Source organism: Micropterus dolomieu, linkage group LG12, assembly GCF_021292245.1.
Source record: "Micropterus dolomieu isolate WLL.071019.BEF.003 ecotype Adirondacks linkage group LG12, ASM2129224v1, whole genome shotgun sequence".
Taxonomy (NCBI): Eukaryota; Metazoa; Chordata; class Actinopteri; order Centrarchiformes; family Centrarchidae; genus Micropterus; species Micropterus dolomieu.
In genome coordinates this window covers 25,715,243-25,738,460 of record NC_060161.1, presented here as the reverse complement: position 1 = coordinate 25,738,460, position 23,218 = coordinate 25,715,243, and the positions used below count along the sequence as shown (strand labels likewise).

The following is a 23,218-nucleotide window of genomic DNA, read 5'->3' as shown; positions in this document are numbered from 1 at the left end:
TCAGAACAGAAATAGAAAACCAAGCAGAGAGAGCATGAAAAGGGAGGTTGCGTGAGAAGGACGAGGCACTCGATGCTGACTGGAGCGATGAGAGGAGAACAACAAGGAGCAAAGGAGGAAGGATGAGAGGGAAAGAAATTAGAAAAGGGGGATGATGAGTGGAGCAAAAAGGCATCAAAGAAAGGAGAACTAAATAGAGTGGCAAAATAAAGGGAAATATGAGAGAAGAGAACTGCAGAGAGAGCCACGGTGGGAAGTTAAGATGAAGATGTGGGAACATAGAGAAATGATGGAGGGATGGAGTGAGATAGAAGAGGGAGCAGTGTGGAAAAAGGTATCATCAGTGAGTTATAAGAAAGAAAGGGAGGGAAAGATAGGAAGGAAAATACAGAGAAGAGTGGACGTGTACTGCCGGCGTTTCACCCTGCTGCGCAAAACAATCACAAGCCAAGCACCTCTGTCTCCATCCAACTATCTGGAAAATTGAAAAAAAAAAATGAGTGGAGGAGGAAGAAAGAGGGAGAGAGAGGAAGGGAGGAGTGATGGAAAGAGAGAGAGGCTTGTGATAGTTTAAAAAAAGTTCTCACCCACACAGGTCAGAGCAAAAGAGCAAACCAAAAAAAAGAAGAAAAAAAGGATTTTAAACTTTCGCTGTCCGTCAGCCCAAAACCTGCTCCTGATTCTACACACGGAGAGACAATATACACACAACCATTGGACCAGAACTAATAATAATCAGTCGTTAGAAACTGTACAATGGAAACCTGTCCAAATCTTTCACTTACTCTTTTGAGTAATCCGTCATTTGTCCAGTTTATATGTCAGTTATATTTCTAAATTCCCATCACAAGTTTCCAGAGCTCACAGCAGCTTTTTCAAATTTCCCTTTTTTTCAGAACAACCGTCCAAAACCTCAAATATATTCAGAGAAAAGAAGAATATCCTCACATTTGAGTAGCTGGAACCAGAGTTACAAATGTTTGCTTAAAGAATACCTTAAATGATTAAAAAGCAATTTGGGTCTTTCTCAGCTTGATTTTAAATAGTTCTATTTAATGCTTATTGCACTTGAAACATTAAATGTATGAACACAATTTTCCCAAATTTACTGAATCTCCAAAATGTAGGACACAGAACACACAATTTTCTCTTATTTCTTTTTATCTCTTGACACTAAAGACATACAATGTGGGTGTAATGGTGCACAAAAATCATGATTTGGTTTTGGGATCATAGTTCAGTACATTTTCAGTACAGGGAAAACAAACAAAAAAAAGAGCAGAGAAAATGACATTTGTCATTTATTTTGAAGAATGTAAACATTCAACAGCGGCCATCATTCTGACTGGAATACTGTCAGCAAGAAAAAAGAAATAACACAAATGTCAGCAATGGTCCATCGTTAGAATCTGACCTGTTTATAATTCTTGCAGTCGTTTATATACGGCAGCACAACGGACTGAATAAAATGTGAAGGGACATTGTAGCGGGGTGCAAGCACTTTGACCATATGCTTAAATTCTTTATCATCTGCGACAGACTGTGGTCAGACTGTAGTCTCATATCGCTCTGATAAACAGTCCCTTAGAATACTTTGGCACTGCCTGAAGCTGCCTGATCGCTGTGGGGAGAAGGACTCACCTTCCAGTCCGTTTTTGTCTCGTTCTGATACTCGACGCACGACACATTCAGGTGATGCCATCGAAAATAACATGCTTGAAGTGTTCCCACAGACACACCGACTTCAGCTGAACTATGTTGGCATGCAGTTTTACACCCATCATCATCCATTTTCACTGCAACAAACCAGGAAACCGACACTACATGAGCTTGACTAACTTGGCCTTTAGGGTTGCCATCTTTAATACAAAAAAATAAGGGACGCCTGTCGGAGTGGGGACCGCACCCCTCAGGGCCCAGCAACGACAGGCCCGATGGTGTGCCAGTGGTGGTATATCACAACTTTAAAACATTGAAAGTATTAAGTTGGACATTATAATAAGCTATCTGCTATTGAAATCAGTGTGAACAGATGAACTCAGTCTCTCTCTATCACCACTCAACAGACTAGTGGTTATATTGTCATAGCTGAACACACAGCTACAATAATAAACATAGGCCAACAAAATGTGAGACAGTGAGACCACAAAAAAATAGTATGTGAACTGTATTTCATTAACTTATTAAATCAACATGTCCATATCTTATTAACTATAAATTGTGTAAAACAAATGTTTGATACGATTTGATTAAAAGACTTTCCATGAACATCATTAACATCAGTGGATTAGAAGTAGTAGGCCTCGTGTGCAGGATTGGAGCATGTTAGGCCTACTTCCTTTTATACTAAATGTTTTCTAGTCAGAAGTACAGTACTCATGCAGCACTGAGTAGCTGTTTGCCTTTCAAACTTTCAAACAACTGCACCTGTTCTTGCTGAGAAATTGCTAATGAACTTGAGTAATTGTAAAGGGTGGCGTGAACACAGATTTTGGCTAAAACATTTTTCATTTTTTTCAGTAATGCCATCTAAACAATGAAACCACACATAAATAATCTATCTACAAACATTTTTCAATTTAATTGAACGGCATTTTATGATTGGTCTGTAAATAAATTTATATATTTCTTTTTTCAGTTTTTATTCAGCCTATTGGTTATTCTACAGTATTGAATCATGCAATTCTATAGATTGGTTAAGCATAACAGCACACATGGTTGCTTATATTCTTCACATAGGCACTATATTTTGATAATTAAATGTGGATTAAATAGCGTATATCTCTCTTATCTCTTATTGAATGAATGCTTATGTGCCTGACTGTATACCTTAACCTTAAAAAATAAATCATACATAATGTAGGGCTGTGATTCATTTACATTGTAACAAAATCAGAAAATAAGTACGTTTTATTAAATCATTACACTGCCTCGGCATGCTGTAACATGTCTGACAGGCCACCGTGCACCACACAGAACAATGGCCGACAAATTGCACAGTTTCTGCCGTTGTTTCAACTCGACTCCCTGCCAAGAGACCCGCCCTTATCTGACTCCAATTGGCCCTGAACCTGACAGTATTAATCAAACCAACAATGGCAGCGAGTATTACCCAATCAGAAGTAGAAAAGGAGAAGTATTCACAGCATGATGATTTGCATGGGATGCTCCATTAAAGACAACTCTGAAATAAGGGACAAACCACGTCCCATTTTGAATCAATACGGGACGTGGCTATTTAGTTCTAAAATATGGGTGGCAACCCTATTGGCCTACCAAGCTAAGGCACGGATGTCTAGCATGCTACAGCTGTTAGACAGCAACTAGTGCACCGCCATAACCTTCCAGGTAAAAAATTCCGTTCCACGCGTTCCTACTTCTTTATTTCATACTTGAAATACATCAATTTTGTTTGTTTGTTTTTACTGAAAAAAGAAGTAGATGTGTTTAAACTGTCCTCCACTCTGGAACCCGGGTTCGAATCCGGCTATGGTGCCTGCTCTCGCCTTTCACTACAAATGGTGTCAGAAGTAGGAAGTGTGAGCAGTGTGTGTGACCATATGAGGGACCCTGGGATGGGAGAAGTACAGTTGGCGGATGTGTGACCAGACTTTTTTTTTCAATCTCACACAAACCCAAGATTTTCATAGTTGGCGACTAGTTCAAATGCCTAGGACAAGTATATTAACATTCATCTGACAAGCAAAAGTTTGTGATGCCATGTTTCAATAATACAAATATCACAATGTTAATATTGCAAAACAAAAGCCCTTAGTAGGGAAGTAAGGGTTGATGACTTTGACACAGGAGACTACAGTTCATATAGTCTCCTACCAACTGTCAGAGTTTGTTTCTACCAGAGGTGGGATCAAGTCGTTGTTTTACAAGTCATAAGGAAGTCTCAAGTTTTAGCACTCAAGTCCCAAGTCCAGATCGATCAAGACAGGCAAGTACGAGTCAAGTCTCATGTCAAGACCGACAAGTCCCAAGTCAGTCTCAGGTCATAATACACTCTTCAGCAAATATAAAACATGTCATGTCTTTAACAACAGTCAAACATAAAGAAACTGTATTGAATGAAGGGTTAACTTGTACAGAAAAAAAGGCAGAGGTGCATTTCATGAATTAAAATTAAATATTCATGTAGGGCTGCTCAGTTACAGTAAAAATTATCATCACAATTATTTTGGTCAATATTGAGATCAAAATTATTCTACAAGATTACTCACTGACTTAACATAATTTATTTATTGAACATTTAAAATGTAATACATCATTAAAAAAAAAACCTATTACATATGCATCACCCCAAAAAGCCCATGAAATAAGAAATAGTAATCCAACATTATTGACTTTAAGCAACATCTAGAGCGCAAGAGGACGACAGCAGCCCAGTGTTTCCCCCAAGTTGACAGCTTTGGGTGACAGATGGATCCCTGAGGGGGCTCTGTGTGTGTGAGTGTCTGTACATGAAGTGGAGCAGAGCAGGTGATAGGTGAACTACTCGAGTTGACGGAGTTATGTTGCTGAACGCTTAAGTAAAACCTTGGTGTTTTGTCGGGAGATGCAGTATGCGGTGAGAAAATTTAAAAATCGGTTCGACCTTAGAAGACGCAGATACAGTGGTTATTTTACAAGCACCAATCAGGTAAATCAACACTGAACACACCTGGTTTAGTATATAAATAATATCTACCCATCCATATACCAGCTCATCCTTCAGCCTATACTGCAAATTTCTTAAAGAGGTGGTATTATGCTCATTTTCAGGTTCAAAATCTTAATTAGGGGTTGTACCAGAACAGGTTTACATGGTTTCATTTTCAAAAGACACTATATTTTTCTCATACTGCACATTGATGCAGCTCCTCTTTTCACCCTTTGTTGTACGCTCCGCTCTTGAGCTACAGAGTGATGCATCTTACTTGTACAAAATCTTTGTTGGGAGTTGCATATGCGCAGATCCCAGGTAAGGACTACTAGCCAATCAGAAGCAGAGAAGGGCGGGTCGTAAGAAACAAGATCCAAATCAAAGACTGAGACCGTAACCTAGCAGATGTTACTCTCAAGTCCACAACATCATTGTTCCACATCATACCATTAGGACTAAAGTTGAACTGTTGCCGGTGTTCTGATGATCTATGCTGCCTTTGCCGAAAAATGCTACCATAGCGCAAATCGATAGACTCGACCCTGCTCCGTTTTCCATTGCAGATAGTACCCAGAGATAGTACGTAGCTTGTCGTGATAGCGACGCCACACACAACTGCTGCGACATAATGTTCAATGTGACACACACACCAGCGATCCACACAGCTTTCTCTTTTTTAAGTTAAAACGTTTCAACATTACTCAGAATGTAAAGACAGATAAGCGGTATGAAAACCTTCCAGTTGTGTTTTCCTCTGCCGTTGTTGCTGCAGCGGTCTGTGTGACGGCGGGAGCAGAGGGCTCTGTGAGCAGGCGGCTGGCCGGACTCACACGCTCCTCCCGCGGGTTGGCACAGGCTTCCCCCGCAGCCACTTGCGGAGCTCCTCAACTCCGAAAATATTCAAGCATTTTTGTTTCGCCATCACTTCTCGTAAAACTGTCAATATTCGAAATCTACACAGCTGATTTCTCACCTCAAAACTTCTCAGAAGTGGATTCAGTGATGAAATTCCATACAAAAACTGTAAAATATAAAACTTTCTGTTGCTGGCCTCTGTCTGGTGCAGCAATGATGATGCAGTGAACAGTAATGACTCTCTCTGACCAATCAGCAGTCTGTCGTGTTTTCACGTTACATTTTAGTATCCCTCAGCTCGCTTGGAACCTGATATGAAAAAAAGTACCTTGGAAGCAGGTACAGGTACAACATTTCTACAATGGAAAACCAAACAAAAGCGAGTCGAGCCAAAGGGCCTCCGCTCAGACTAGCTTGGTTTGAGGGCGTGCCTGACCCTGCTAGCTGCTTGGCAAGCTTTATGATGCGTTTTTATTGTGACGTCACAAGTAAAGGAAGTGAAGGGCTGGACTAAAAATGAGCTCTTTTCAAGCGGTTCAGAGCAGAGCTTTCTGTGGGAGATGGGAACTCCCTTTGAGCTGGACTTTGGGCTTTTCCCTTTACAAACCTGTTACATGCACAACAAAGATATATAACTGAATAAAGGAGAGGGAAAAAGCCAAATAGCATAATACCACCTCTTTAATGTTGAATAGGAAGTTATAGCAGTTATAACCATGTTATGTTGTCTCAAGCTGAACTAAACATCACAGTTTTTTTTCTATATCATAATTAATATTTGAGTGTCGAGTCAGCTCGAGTCAAAAGGCCAAAGGGAAGTCATGAGCCATTGGCGTTAAAGTCAAAGTCGAGTTGCAAGTCTTCTTTGATTTTGTCAAGTCAAGTCATCGTTTTTGTGACTCGAGTCTGACTCGATTCAAAGTCATGTGACTCAAGTCCGCACCTCTGGTTTCTACTAACAATGACCACAATCGAAGCCTTATCTAGTAGTTCTTCTTTTAACAACGACCCTAATCCTTCCATAACCTTTAGTGAGTATATTTTTTGGTAATGCTAAAGCGACGTTTTTAAAAGTGAGTTCCGGATCTGATTGTTTCACGTGTGTCCTAAAACACACGAGCGCGGTGAACACATTCCTGTCGCCAATTTCATGCTCCTCCACTGATCGATAGTTGGCAGCATTGACAAGCAAAGCAACTGTGCCAGCAAAGCAAGGGGGAAACAAAGACTGCGAGCTAAGACACATGTATGTAACCAATGATGCAGCATTTTAATATTCAAAACAAGTCAGCATTTAAAATTTTTAACGAGGGAATAAAGTTATAGTTGTGTGAGGTGGTACAAGAAAGCTCCACAGAGCACATTTAACCAGATGTTAACCAGATGTCATTGGATAATCAGAAAACATGAATATGAAATCTTTATCATTTTATCTGTATTGCTCATATGGGTATTTTCAGAGGGCACTGATAAATGGCCTATTTAGTCATTTAGGCAGTAGGAGTTGTTGTTTAGGGGCAATACACAGTATACTGTAGCCACATACAATACACACACTTATAATAGACACACACACACACGCGCAGGCTGGGCTCCAGGTGCTCTTATTTCACATCTCTATATTTCAGATCAACAGTGAAGCTGCAACCATCTGCTGATAATGTTCAATGATGCAAAGATTAAGTCAGACCACCGGCAGATGCAGAGACATCGCTCATTCTCCCAGTACTGACATTTCCCATCCTGAGGCACAAAGTGCTGAGAATTAGCTGATAGTCTGGACCATTTGCTTTGCTGAAGACAGGTTTAAATCTATTATTCTGAGGTGGAGCTCAGATATGATCCACTTTTCCTTTTCTGTCTGACATCCGTCTTAGTGTGAAACTCTTGCTCCTCTGTGCACTCCACAGAGCTAAGCCACTGTCTTTTGTTAAATCCCTTCTTTAAACAAACATTCATGTTTAAAGCCCTCTTTCAAAGTGCGTTTACTCCCCCTTTGAGTTTCATCACTTTTATCTCTTTTTCCATCCTTTAGTCTTTTCTGCCCCTTGTTACAACACTTGTTGACTATTTATGTGCTTCAGAAACATTGTACCATTGTTTTGCAAGATACTACACAAATAAACTTTTATTATTCTTTGTGTGCTTTTGGAGGAAAAAGGCACACAAACATGTCGACTTTATAAGTCATACTGGATTGGCACTGACAGCATATTTCAAAGGCATCCTTCTCTGCAGCTGCTGAGGTAACGTTTGGATGAAGCACAAAAAAAAGATGAGAAAGAAGGATGGGGGATCACTGAAGTGTGATCTGTTACACAAACAACACCATCAGGACGAACATCGAAGCTGAAAAACAAGAAAAATACTGACAATTTTTGTCATGGGAGATGTTCAGTGTCAAAAACATATACAGTGGATCAACCTATTGACTCCCAGTCTGGTCCTATCTGTGGTAAACTACATGTTGTGATGATTTGATGTGTGTTCTCATTGTGCTGGCTGTTCTCAAAGCAGTTGTTGTGTGTTTTTGATGACGGCTGCATCTAACTATTTTCATTTTCGACAGATCTATTGAAAATGTTTCAAATTGCTTGTCTCGTTCTCCTAGTCCACATCTTCAGTTTGAAGTCATATAAAATAGAGAAAAGCAGTAAATCCAAACATAATGGCACAACAAGCTGGAACCAGTAAATGTTTAGTATGTATGTCAAGTCAGCAGTCATTTGTCAAAAAATTGTTTCAACCCAACAAAAACCCAGCCCAGTCCGCCTGTTATGTTTTTAACTGGATAACACAGACCTGAGCTGCACTGACTTCACAGAGAAGCCCGACACTGACTGAGTGATAATTATTCTGCAACTATTATCATTGTAATTAATTCTGATAATAAGTAGGATCAAAATTATTTTACTGTCCTGTTGCCTCTCATTTTAGCATGTCGGCTTTCTTTCACAAGAGCAGGGAAACTGAACTGGATGTTTCTGCAGAAAGGCTGATGGTTTATAATGAACTAAAATCTCAAGATGCAATTAGGCACAATTATTGTTCATCAGATGTTCATATTGTAGATTTGCTGTTTGCCATCTGTGCCGAATCTCTGCCTGTGCATGTGTTTGTGTGTGTGTGTTTGTAGTGGCAGCAGAAACTTCACGTTTTGCCTGACATAAGGAGGTTAGACTTTCTTTCAGGTGGACAGGGGAAACACTTAACAGCCCCGATGAAGAGTTTAATATGCAGGGAAAACCCTTTGGGCCCTCGAGCAAGCGCCGAGGTGCAGGCACACACATAAAACCCCGACACACACACACACACACACATTCTGCAGCTCCATCCATCTCTCTCTTTTCCCTTTCGTTTCCTCTTCTTTTATGCGCACTCACATGCACACGTACACGCACGCACACTCAAACACAAGGGAGAATTGCACCGTCTCTCTTATGTACACACACACGAATACACACACGCACACGCGCAAAAAAACTGCACAACCTCCATTTCAGGCGCACGCAAAGCGCACAGAAGCGCACAGAGCAGAGCCTACAGAGACCCACACAAACTCTGCAGCCCGCCTCTCTCTCTCTCAATCTCTCTCTCTCACACACACACACACACGCGCGCGCGCACGCATACAACCGCGCACGCACTCTCTCTGCACCCCCTCTTTTTCCAGCATTAGTCAATAGAGTCAGGATACATAAACCACCCACCAGTCACCCAAAGCATCTCCTAGCCAAACCCTCTCTCTCTCTTTCCCTGCAACAGCACATACACAACCTGCGGCAGCTTCACCACAACAGCAACAAAATCATCACCACAGTCCCTCAAATTCACAATCAAGCCACATGAAACATCTAGAGTTTGCCTAATAAAATAAATAAAACAGGATTCTGTGTAAACAACACCTCCATATAGCGTATCAGCATGTAAACGCAGTTCAGTGCTTCCAGCTCAAGTGATACGAAGGTGTGAAACATTCAGGACATGTGGGAGGGAGGCATATAGGGAACATTTATTTTAATAACAAGAATTACAGAAGAAAAACGGTCATTCTTTAGGTTAAATCCCATCTCAGACATTGCTGAAATAAACCCGGGCAGATTTTTGTTGAAGACAAAACCAAAAACCGCATCAAAAGTATCAAAAATCTGATCTCACCACAGAACAAACGCAGCTTCATTAGCATGCTTCTCTTCAGCAAACACGGTTCAGTTATGTTAAAACTGATAGTCCACATTATGGCCGACGTTTAATTTTATTGGGGAAAAGCGGGGTTAACGTAATTACAGGTATCAGAAACGAGTGCTTGCGCCGTCCAACCTGCGTTTCAGTTACATTTTAAAGGCCACAGTTGTAGGTTAGTTAATTAATCAATTATGGATTCGTACAGGTGTTAATTCGCTCCGGCTTTAGCCTAATCCGGATTTGAAAACCAAAGGAAAAAAAAAAACAGTCGGTGTTTGGTGTTTCTTACCTTTTCTCGGAGAGCCTCTTTCTCCGTCAAAGTGGAAAAAACAAAAATAACCGTTGCTCTCCTCCAAATTAACGATTAGTCCCCTCACCGCGGGGGTCTCGCGCACCTCACATGCGGCTGGTTTCTCACTTGATGTTCTCTATGCTCTCTGCGTGTATCTGTGTCTGTCTGTCTCTTCCTTTCTCGCGGGATTTCCTCCTCCGCCTTCCTCCGGTCTTCTTCTGCTCCTTCTCCTCGTTCTTGTGTTCCGCGGGATCAGCTTGTGCTCCTCGCACCACCTGGACGGAGACGGAGCGGCTCGTGGTGCTGATGATGCTTCTCCGCGCGACCCATCCTGATGTCTGCTGCTGCCGCGGGAAAGAGGAGAGGAGCGATACACGCTCCCTCTCTCTCTCTCTCTCTCTCTGTTCAGCTCTCAATCCTGAAGCTACAGGTGATGAAACATATTTTTGAAAACAGACTGGTGCTGCTGGTGCTGCAAATGCGCATCACATCGATGCGCCTCGCAGTGCGTCCTGGTTCCTGGAGCAGACATCGGTAAACCGGCAGCAGACCAATACACATTTTCTCTCTCCCCGCGTTTTCTCACAGTTTATTGTCTACTGTTAAATCAAATTGTAAAACATAGTAACAATTCAGAGGGAAATATGGTACTTTTTACTCCTCTGCATTTATTTGTAATTTTTTAGTTAGGTTACTTAGCAGATTTATAGGCTATTTTTCATACAAAACACACGTTCCGTTCATAAAATGTGAAGCCTCTTTTTTGCTTCACCAATAGCGACTACATTTCCTAAAGCAGCCTACTGTACTTAAGTACAAGTAGTACAAGTACTTGATACTTCTACTCCACAACAGCACAGGGGGAAATATTGAACTCCACTACATTTATCTGGTTATAATTAGGCTACAAGTTACTCTACACATTTAGATTTTATACACAAAACATATGCTGAGCTCAGAAAATATGGAATATGAAAATATGATGCTGATCAATTTGAATAGCATAACACTCACAGGGGCTATTTTTACGCTTTGTACGGAATATTACTTTTGATACTTTAAGTAGATTTTCATGGTAGTATTTATGTACTTTTCCTCAAATGGTGTTGGATTGTGGGGGTGGGGGGCTGAGTATACAGGGCCTTCATGTGAAGAGGGCCCACAAAGATACTAGAACAAATAGACATGGACAAAGGGACACATAGAGAATGCTTATGGAAAGGGCCCAGATTTTTGTGCGACACACCTGTTGGCTGCGAACAGTGCCAAAGACTTTCAGGTTTGTTTACCCCATCTTTAAATCTATTATCCTCAGTGAACTCTCTCAACAACACATTGCCCTGGAAACGTCATTAATGTAACAAGTCGTGAAATGCAATGAACTACTGACTCCAAAACATATATTAATAACTGTCAACCATCCGCCTAATGTGATGAGGGATAGCTTGGTCCCACGAAAGCCAACATGAACTTGGTGAGGTCTATTTTTGTAAAAATGACTCATGGATTTGATACAGTATCATTTAATATTAATGTGACTTTCTTTCTTTCTATTTAGATAATCGGCTCTCCAGACAACAAAAATACGTAATATCCTTTTATGTTTGGTGTTGTTGCACCTTTTCAAAGGTATCTATATTAAATCTCTATATTCCATTACTGACCAATGTTTAGAGACTTTCATCCATGCTTCTCTTGGTAATAAAAGATGTCAATCATTGCCAGGGGGCGGGTCCAATGTGCTGCAGGCCAGCTGGAGAGTGCGGCCTGAATGCCGAGGGGGCTTTGAAGCAAAGGTCCAGTTAAACCTGCACTGAAAGTAAATGATGACCTCAAGTAGCCTACTTCATGAAAGGAAGGTTGTGGAGCAGCAGTGTCCTGGACTTTAGAGAGCCATGGGGTTGAACAGAAGTTTCAGTCTCAATGCAGATAGGACAAGGAAACAATAAAGTTTTGACAAACTGACTCTTGCTGACTCGTTTAGAAGTTGTGCATGTAAACATTAGTAATAAAGCTTTTCATTCCAAAATTATATTTTTCCTAAATGGATACGTCATTCTTTGCAGTTCTTATCTCACTCTAAGCCTTTTGTTTTTTTCACAATGGTTAGTTGGCTATTCTCATACCTGTCCCGCAATACTGCAAATCTGAGTCCCCTTGAAAAAGTTGCCCATATTTCTTCACCTTGACAGATGAGGCGACCGTTTGGGGCAACACTGCTGAGGAGCATATCCAAAAAGAGCAGAAAGTGGGAAAAATGACTTCAGCGATCAGTTGCTGCAACAGAACATCTATAAGTAGATAGCCTAGATAATCTGCTTTATGAGAATCTGCTTTATGCTATTTAGATATAAATTTTGAACTCTCATCTTGATCTTTGAATATGAATAACAACAAACTACAGCGACATCTTTTTCTGTGAAAGTTCCAGGCACTCAAAGAAATGTTGACACCAGTGAAAGCAATGAAAAATGATTCACAGTTTGGTTCAAGTACACTTCTATTTCGCTGACTGTGTGAAGAGTTTTGACAATGTAACTTCAGTTTCGAACAATGCATGTTGAGTGAAAAAGACTGAAAACATGACTTAAACTGACTACAAACACATTTTGAATGAGAACAGGAGTCTACAGGTATAGCCATCCTTGCTGCTCTGTGAGGGCGGTGCTTTGAGCTAAATGCTAACGTCACGCTAACACGGTATGCAATCAGGACTTCACAATGCTGGTGTCTAAATGAATTATAAGAAGTTAAATCTGTAGCAGCATGAGATCTAAAAAATGTTAAAAGGTTTGGTCAATAAACCCTAAAAAGTAATCGAGCTTAATAGAATCAGTATTCCAAATACAACGTTATTGAATTCACCGTGTGTACTAATCTCGTCTGGTTGCTAAATGTCCCAAGGGGAATGAATGAATGAATATGTGACTGTGTGTGTCTGCAAGTGTGTGTGACTCTGTGTGTGTGTGTGTGTGTGTGCGCGAATGGGAACACGTATAATCCATCATAACGCAGACACCTGGTGCCTCTGCTATTACTCCTGCAGTGGTCTGGACTGTGTGTGTGTGTGTGTGGTTGTGCTTGTGTGTGCCTGCTTGTTCTGCCCAGTGTGTGGGAGTCGGTATCCATGGGACACCTGATTCAATTACAGGATCATCTTGAACAGATGAATGGAAAGGCAGAGAGGGTAGGAAAGGGTGAGCGGGCTAAGGGAGGAAAGAAGGAAAGAAGGAAGGAGCGAGGGAGCAATCATGGGAAGGAGGGTAGGAAAGAAGGACAAGCTAGAAAGGGTTAGGGACGGAAAAGAGTTTGAGAGAAGCAAGGCGGAATAAAGGGGGACCAAAAAGGGAGGATAAGGGAACGGAAAAGAGAGATTAAATTAGAGAAAAAATGGAGAGTGAAGAGTGAGGAAAGAAAATAGGAACATAAGAATGGACAAGGAGGAGAGAAGATAGATGGATAACAGAGCAGGACAAGAGGGGAGGCGGGGGGCATGATATGAAGAGAGATGGATGAGAGTGGAAAGATAGAAGAGAGGAGGGAAAGAGAGTGGGTGACATTTTCCAGAACAAACCCTCGTAGAAGTGGAAGCGTTGTGACAAGTGTGTGTATGTAGCCGTGTGTGTGTGTGGAATTTGGCTCGAATGGATTAGTCTGAGCTTAACCAGTGTCTACATGCACGTCAACCCCCCCCCACACACACACATACACACACGAACACCGTAAACCTGTGAGGTATGCTACCGTATAAGCAGAATCCAAAAAGACAACCTGCGTTTTAACAGTGAATGAGGTCAGAAGTGTGTGTGACTCCACATGTACTGACTTCTATATATCTCAGCTGTTTTTTTACTTTTTCTCAAACTTAAAAAAATAATAATTTCTACAAAAGTTTTACGTTCAGATTTCCTTAAAGGGGCATTATGTAGTTTCCAGCGGCCACTAGCGGTGCGGTTTTAAGATTGCAACCAGGCGTGTGCTCGTACGCGTGCTCGCTTGAACTCATGAGCGAGCATAATCCGACACACAACCGCTTTCATACAGAAAACCTGCAATTAATGCAGAAACACCAGCATGGAGGCTGTGGCTTTTCACACAGACATGTTCAGGCTCTGTTACTTCAACGTTCCCGTCTCAGAGGCAGCTCAACACCGGCGCCGTACCTTTCATTCAGCATTAGCAAAGTTGCTCGGCGTTAGATGGCGAGCTAATGTGACTTTTCTCTGTGTTTCTCCAGCAAATGTTTTTCATTTCAAAAGATTAACTGCAGGAAGTACAAAAACTTTTTTTTGCAATATTTCAAATTTATTTTCCATTGGAGTTTCTACTTTATGCGCAAATTAAAAATACCCAAGTGGAGAACCACTTACAGAGAAATTCTTCCCCTTTCAGCAGATGAATGTGAAAACGTGTCTTATTCTGAACATACATCATTCTGCACATCAACAATACCCAAGTGAAGTAATACTAAGCAAAACACATTTCTGACTGAAGGGGGGGCTTAATAACAATGGTTATGGTTGAAATCTAAAAATATCCCGCCTCAGTATTTGTTACAATTGTGTGACCAAGTTTATACCACACAATCTGTAACAACAAGATGGGTTTTCAGTCTAATATGAAAATCTTAACAGAGCCTGCTTCAAAATTTGCAGTGGGAGTTTAAGAAGTCAAAGAAGGGGAGCTCAGTGAGTAAAGGCTTTACTGCTGAAAGAGTTTTTGTTAAATCTAGGAACAGTTATTAAGAAAGCGCAGGGCTCTAAGCAACACTTGCCAAAAAGTCACACATAGGTTCAAAAGGAAGTTTATTGTTAACTTAACCTAAATATAAACACAACAGCGCGTAGAGAAGGAAGTGAAAATACACTGATAAAACAACAGAGTATTGCTTGATGCTCTGTAAATAAACCCTTCTCTTAAATCTTGTAAGTACAGAACACAATCCAATAATTTTACCAGATATTCCCCATGTATGCATTCATCTTGGTAGAACTGATTTCAAGTACTGGATTTGCCACTTTGCATCGTCATGCGTCATTGAATTAGCTGATGTGATCCTTCATCTCCCCCTGCTGGTTAATTTGTGCTGTACATCACAGAAACATCATCTTCCACGTCTTCTTCTGGTGCTAAAATGTTCCATCTTGTTTTCAATTTACCCTTTTAAACTCTCTCCTTTTGCTCCTGTTCCTTTTGGATATCAACATAATGTTTTTGTTCCATTTCCACATTGGCTGGAGTGTTGGTTGATCTAGTAACTCAAAGTATTGATGATAGTACACACATTAACATTTATATATTTTGTTTTTTATTTCTTTATGTTATGTATTTTTTATTTATTATTAATACAGACAGTATTGTTACTTGTGAGACATGAGCAGTTCTGCATAAGCATTTAACTAAATCTAATGTTCTCCGTCTCTTCATTTACTCTTTTCCTCTTCACCAAAAAAATCATTATATTACCTGCGGTTCAGTCTTTGTAGAACTAAACTAAAAAAACAACAACATATGATTACCTTCAACTTTACCTTAGACATGGAGGATTTTCCCACCACTAACTTCCTGGAGTGCAGCCACCTGAAAAGGTCTGGTTCTGAAAAACACTGGGATTTTTTTGGCCTTACACTCTTAAACTGACTGCTAGAGACGGCTCAATTAGGCTGAGTTAAGAACAACATATTTTTCAACGAGATATCACAGCTCTCCATCACTTGCATTTGCTCCTCCACCTCTTCCTCCCGTTATTCCTCCTCCTCTTAGTGTCTATTTTCTTCCTTCCTCTCATTCCTTATTCCTTTCACACCTTTCTTTTTAACTAGTCCTTCTTCCTCTTCAATCTTCTCCTACTCTTCTTCACTCGTATTCTCTCACATCTTCATTGTCCTCCTTTGTTCACCGTCCCATTTTTCTCTCGTTAACATCATGTAGTGATGTTCTGGTTAAACTGTGAGAACACGCAGCAAATTAGGCCAGCATGTATGTGTGTCTGGTGTTCATGCATGAGTGTGTGTATTCATGTGTAGTATGACTAGTGTTTCCACAAGTGTGTGCTTATGTTACAATATGTTTATGTGAATGAATGTGGGTGGGTTTGTTTTATGGTCATTTTTGTGTGTATGTGTGTGAGACACAAAGTGTGTTCTTGATTGAGGAATCACTTAAGGAGAGGAGAATCAAGATAGCACCCAAACCAATAAAATAAATGTGATAAGCATTAAAAAGAAAAAACAAAACACGGGTGGAGAGGGCGATATAGAAGAGAACATCCCTCATCTGTAAAGTGATCTGCGCCCGGAACAGAAATAATTTCAGTGATGATGGAAATGGTCTGGCATGGACTGGAGAGAGTAGAGCACTGATTAAATCTCCATTGCTGTGATTATGGCATCGTCAGTGAGCTGCCAGGAGGAGATCAGCCAAAAGTGACCATTATCATCTGCTGCAGTTTTTCTGGCTCGAACTCGCTCCCCAAATACTCCCCTGACAAGACCACATGCTCCTGTTGTCTGACACACCTTTGCATTGCCCAAACTGCACCATCAGCTCCTCTAAAATATGGATTGTAGTGGGATCAACCAGCCTTTCACCTCAAGGAGGAGGTGAGGTCAGATCAAGCCAAAGGGGGGGGGGCAGTTTTCCTCCCCTGGAGTTGGCCTTTTGACATCGCCTGGTGTTTTGGTAAGGACCTGCAGAGACTCAATCAGACATGCATCGCTTAAGGATTGTGTATTCAAGAACCTTAGTGAACCTCTCTCGCCGTAAAGGTGTCACTGGAGACACTTAGCAGGACAGCAAAGGGGGCTGTCCAACCCCTCTCTCTCCACAGGTCACCTCCGGACATCAAAAGTACCCCCTGTCCTGCTTCACCCTGATTCCTTTTCCCACAGGATGGCTGGGCCATAAAACACCAATCCCCTTTTTAGCTGATGTGCAAATTTGATAAGCCAGGAATGCAAAAGGGGGGACACTAACAACCCCTGCCTTCTTGAGTCAACAAATGTTTCATTATAAACTGTGTTTTGTTCAGTTTAAATAATAATCCTTGCTAAGTTAGTAGTGGTGTTTGCCTCTTAGTTTAGTAGTAATGACACGGTTGTTATCCTTTAGTGATGTTTGAAGACTAGAGAATCATAAGAAAGTAATCTTAAAGAGTTTCCTAATTTCCTTTTGTTTTGTTTTAATTTCTCCCTATTATTCCCTAGTAATCACTGTCTGCTCTACCAAGAGGACAGAAAAGGTATAACACACAAGCGTTTAAAACTCAGCTTACCCCAACAATGAGCGCCAAATATCTATCACAATGTCATTGTATAACGGATTTTATGCTGCAGTGCTTACATCTAGTTTGTCTCTTTAGTTAAAACATGTAATCTTGTTTTGCTTGTCTTTATCTAAATGTTTAGAACTACATATTTTTCAAATGTTGATATTGTGGAGAGAGAGATTAAATGGAATATATATATTTTTTCTTTATCCCACTAAAAGTTAACACATTTGAGGCCGAAGGGTAACTCCCCCAGGGGAAACCCATTCCCAAAATGACGTGACCACGTCCCAAAGCAGGGGAATAGATAAAAGTTGTCTTTTGTCTCGCTCTCTTGAAACTAAAACTCTTGTGTTCTCTTGTATCCTCTCGTAATTACGCTTTCGTAGGCTACTTTAAACTTCCTCCAGACGAACTGAGAAAGCTTCATGTTCTTGAATCCCCATTTATCTTAGCGGGAGATTGGATTTTGATTTTTGTTTGGAGCTGCCTGGGATGAAACTTTCCCCAGTCTTTGTTTAAACTCAGCAACATTAAATAGCCTATATTGACCCAGAAACCCAGAAGCCAGTTCAATTCTCGCCTCGAGTTGAACGAAGTCACGGCTCCAACGACAGAGTCTGGAGTGTGTTCCGCTGAGCTATAGCGACACCAAACGAACTCAGAGTGCAAAGCAAGGACTGGCCACCCTTTGCTACAAGGGTTTTCCCGCAAAGGGCTCCGGAGCAAATCCACCAGTTTGAATCCAACTCAAGACACCACTGGGGTGCCACCCAGCCTGGCCAGGACAACATCCACGAGCCCAACCGGCAGTGAGCCTTTGCTACGGGGAATTACGACAAAAGTAAGGCAAAACAAACTACACTCTGTGACTCGTTTGTGTCCTGTAGTTGGCCCTCATCTATAGTTAAGAAACCCATAGGTTATTCAAACTAAATTTGCAACATAATTTCCGACCATTTGTTCCCTCATTCTCGTAGAATACTCTCCCTCTACAATATAAACTGAAATCCCATCGAGCCCAGTGTACTGATCTTGGCTTAGGCCTATTACATATTCTGTTCATTACCTTCTGGTTTGTTTCATGTTGACTGTTATTCCTGTAATATTCCCATATTTACTCCCACTGTTGTATTCCCTTTAGTTAGTCAATAAATTTCACCTTGATCATAGTGATTTGTGTGTGTACTGTTTAAGCGTCCGTGGGTCCCTGTACAGAGGATTCGCCCCCAGATTTGAGACTGGCTGATTGATTTAAGATAATTGAGCGATAATTAACTAACTGATCACTAGTGAATAATTGTATAATTATTAAAACCCATACCCAGGGAGCCCTGGAGGCCCTGGGCGAACGGAATTCAGGTGGTGCCCGAGATCGAGGAATTATGAGTTAATATTTCTAAATATTAATTTTATAAGTTTATTAAAAATCATACGTAGACCTGCTACAAGATACAGATACGTTCATTCCTGCCTTTGCCCTGTTTTTCTGAGACCAGTCTGGTGATGAATCTTGCAGATGACTGCAGATCTTGGTTTCAGTGCATGTTCAATAGCAGATACACTTAGTAAACTAACAGTGCTATTCAACCACAGAAAGGTTTCAAGGAACTCTGAAGAAACCTTCAGAGGAATTTCTGATTTTAGTTCATGCGCCATACCTCTCACAAAGTTTCTGCATCAGGAGGGAAAGGAACTATAAGCAGTTCTGACTCACTCCCAGATACAATATGATTTAGTTTTTAAACCACAAAATAACTTCCTGGCCCCTTCCACTGCAACTCAGAATTGCCCAGTATAGTGCAATCTAGGGAAGGTTAGAAATATGTATTTCCTTTGATGCCAAAGCTGACAACCAATCACACTTGTTTAGAGTCTGTCAGGAAACAGACGCAGAGTTGTTTTCTTCTCCACTCATCAACGTCAAAGGGCTTCAAACTAAATTACATAAACAGCTTGTTAACTGCCTGTGTGGAAATGAAGTGATCCTACAAACCACTTTTAGAGGCCGCCCTCACAGATTTTGCTCAGTACCGACATTGTCAGTCAGAAAAAAAAATTCTAGCCACAAACACTGGTTGGGTCTTAGTTTGATTTGAATGGAAACCAATGGCTGAAGCCTCTTCAAATTAATATAGTTAATTTCAGACGTACAATAAAAAGGTCATGACATGTTTTTTGGCCTTTTCCCTCTCCTTTATTGAGTTTATATCTTTTTAGTGCATGTAATAGGTTTGCAAAGTGGAAAAGCCCAAAGTCCACCTCAAAGGGAGTTCCCATCTCCAACAGACAACACTGCTCTGAGCTGCCTGAAAACAGCTCGTTTGTAGTCCAGCTGCTTTCCTGGGATGAAAGCTAAATGCGCTTCATATAACGCTCACCAAGCAGCTACTCCGACACCCTCAAAAACACAGGTGGAAAAACACTGAGCTGCAGCACACACCTCTCCTCTACCTTCCAAACACTAGCTACCCTCCAGACAGTCAATGGACATAAAGTTGTTACTGTGATGTAGAGACGGAGCTCAGTTAAAACTTTATGGATGAAAAATACATTTGTTACAGATTAATAACTCACCACTCTGAAACTCTTGCTCCAGTCCATGTTGCTAAGCTGGTAAGGGGATATACAGCTGAACCGAAGCCGTGTTTACCGGCTTCTCACAAACCGCCCATCTCTGCTTCTGATTGGCTAGTAGTCCTTAACTAGGAACTGTGCATGTGAAACTCCCAACAAAGATCTTTTAGAGACAAAATGTATCACTCCATAGCTAAAACAAAGTGTTCAACACACAGGGTCAGAGCCGACCCAGCCACTAAGCAACCTTTGTGGTGGCAAAGGGCCCCGTGGCCAGCAGAGGGGCCCCTACAGTCACTGCTAGCTAGTGGTGAAAAAAAAAAATCACTGAAAAAAGAAACGTAAAATAATAAAATAATATTAAAGACAGCTCTCTACGCACCATAATAAGCATAGTGGTTATATATTTAGTAATATACTTTGGAAAATCAGCTTTGACCCGTGCCTCCTGACCCAGACTAACCCTGTGATGTTGCTCGTTATGCTGGGTCAGTCAGGCTTGATGTCTGACAAGAGAAGATCATATGTGTCTGGACATGTAAAAAGACAACAGAAGAGCCTCAAAGAAGAGAGGAGGCAAGAAAATAAAGGTACGTAAACCCACAGGCTCCGTTTTCCTATGCCTGTATTTTTTAGATAATCTGAACTAAAGGTCTTACATTAGCCTTAGTTAGCCGCGCTGGTATCAACAATGCTAACGCTATAGCTTGCTAACTTGCTAACCACAATTAGCATCACAACTTTTACAAACTTAAATTGATTGGTATAGTATTAATATTATACCATACTATAGGGTTAAATCATATTATTAAAGTCAGTTGATGAAGTTAATAGTGTTAGGACCATGCGTCTTCTTCAACTTAAACCATTAGCCTATCGTTTATCTATATAACATTATCTATGGAGCTGAGCTGTTCACATATGTTATAAAGCATTTAACAGAACAAAACAAATAGGGCTGGGGCGATTCGTCAACGTAATCGACGTAATCGATTATGTAAATTAGACGGTCTAAAGTTTGGAGTATTTCAGACAGACACTCAACAACGTGCTGCCCTGTGAGCTCTATGAACTGGAAAATAGCGTCACTGCAGCACAGCTGCTGTCCACGAATATGTGAAGCAGCACGAACACGTGAAACGAAAGTATCCCGCAGCACTTTGTCCCGCAGCACCGCAAATCCTGTTTACTTTCTGTCGGCACACAAGCACGGCACATTATCAGCACGAGGACACGTAGTATTTCTTCATTGCCTTCATGTTAATAGTAATTTCTGTGCTGTCATGGTAACGTAATGTTACACTGCCAGTCATGTAACTATGGGCTGTTTCATATTTTCTGTTTATTTAACGGTCACGTATGAGCAAGAAAACAGCTGAATCTAATTACAGACAATCTGTGACTGTCTGGACAGTCTGTGAGTCCTTTCAGGTGTTCACTGTTGCCGAAATACATTTGATTATCATACTGCATTACTTAATATTGAAATTATTCCATGGCAGAAACATTTAAAGTTTTAAGTAGCCTAATTAATGTCTGTTTTTGTTTTTATCACAACACAGCAGTGACGTGGAAATTTGATTCATTTTAAGATTTGCTGCTATTGTCGTTATTCTAATGTGCTTCATCAGGATCATTGAATAAAATATAGATTTATTGATTAGACATGTTGTTGATATTTATTTTGGATACATTGCTATGTTAATCGAGTAATAGGCAACTTTTCTTTCTTTAGAATAAACAAAATTAGTCGTTAGATTAATCGACTAATCGAAAGAATTATCGTTAGATTAATCGTCTTGAAAAATAATCGATATGTACAGCCCTAAAAACAAGACAAGCCAGGTCTGAACACGGTCATGTCACCCAAGAGGCTTACGCTGCTGGTAAGTTATGTGTTTTAGTTAAACCTATAGATACGCCCTGTTTCTTTTCTTGTCCCCATTATTTCAGATCTGTCATGATGGAGTGTGTAGTAGCTGTATTAAAGGACTGATTATTGAGCAACATCATGGAGCCTCCTCCAAAGCTGCCAGTGTTGAAAAGACATCTTATCTAAAGTAACTTTTTAAAAGGAGACAGCATCAAACTCAATTCAGTCAATTGTAGTATACAAGCCAGTGTGGATTTGATTATTTTATATCAAAAAGGAATAAAGGGGGGGGGGGGGGGAGATATCAACTCTCAACAGACGAAAGGTTTGATCCACTCCCAAGTGCTGTTTGGGCAGTTTTGGCCATAAAGTTCAGATAACAGACTCTTAAAACAGACTATTAAAATTACAATATTAGCCATGTCCAGAGACTAACCCCAACCAAAACCAGGCTGTGAGGACCTCAGCAGCCATAAACTAAACGACCTCTAAGCACTCCCAAGACCAAGAGTGCAGGGTAACCATGGTAACAAAGTTCCTATTTCAGATTACCTCAGAAATCAAAGACCCCCTTTTTCAGTCTTGACTCTCTACCCCACCAAAGAGCCATCCATTTGGACTCTTAACATGCCCTCTCACTTTTCACACCCAGTTGTGAAACTGCTGAGAAAACCCAGATACCAGAGAAAGACTGCAGCCACATTCTTGTGAACAAGAAATAACTCCTATAAGCTCCCAGTATTACCTTGCTTTAATTAAATAATATTTGTGAAGTACTTAGTAGGTCTCCCCACTTCCATTTGAGTAGTTATATTAGCATGTTGTTGTTGGTGGTGTTGGAAAGAAGGAACCAGTAAAGTAGTAAGTAAATTTTGCGGTGTTTTAATCTTCATCAATGCTGTGCTTTCTGCATTTAATTTGTGTAACTAATGCTTTGTTTCCAGCAGCTTTGTATACACTCTTAGAAATTATATGATACAAAAATATTATCACGTGTTAAATAACCAATTTTCTTAGCTCCTGAACCAAGGATTGAGTTAAATTTAAGTAAAATAGTCTGAGGGGATCCTCTGTCTCCTCATGGAACCCTGAGGAAAATATAAGTATTACATGTCTTGTTTATGTCTCCTTGTGCCCTTTTAATGTATCGCTGTGTATTTTATTGTTCGTAATCTGATTCCATGTTCGTATAACTTGCTTATATATTCTCTAAGTAAGAACGTAAACACAGCCAATATTATCCAGGAAGTATTTAGTCAAGATGCGCTTTCATCTGCTGTGATCCCTACGAAAGGTTAACTATTATAATGTTTAATGATTGACAATAACTTCCTTTCCATTTAAGAAATGCTTTAAAACTAAGAACTGTTTGTGACATTTAAGGGTTTGATTGTGGAAGGTATTTGATTAAAAACACGCAAATAGAACAAATTAAAGCCACGTGTGCCATGTGTTCACACAACACGAGAAGGCGATTTTAACGCGATAACGTGAATAAACACAACTCGCCATTGCTAC

The 23,218-nt window shown here is 40.5% G+C and overlaps 1 protein-coding gene and 1 long non-coding RNA gene across 2 annotated transcripts in view; one reads left to right on the top strand and one right to left on the bottom strand.

Moving 5' to 3' along the window:
- trpc5a (transient receptor potential cation channel, subfamily C, member 5a) overlaps positions 1–10,278 on the bottom strand; it is a 186,106-nt gene extending 175,828 nt beyond the window's left edge. The window contains exon 1 of the mRNA XM_046064956.1: positions 9,981–10,278. The gene's annotated coding sequence lies outside the window, so the exon portion shown is untranslated. The remainder of the gene's footprint in view (positions 1–9,980) is intronic.
- On the top strand, positions 10,252–11,884 carry LOC123980530. Its single transcript, XR_006827515.1, has 3 exons — positions 10,252–10,517; positions 11,542–11,612; positions 11,709–11,884. It is a non-coding gene; the product is annotated as an uncharacterized LOC123980530 (long non-coding RNA).
- The last annotated feature ends 11,334 nt before the right edge of the window (positions 11,885–23,218 follow it).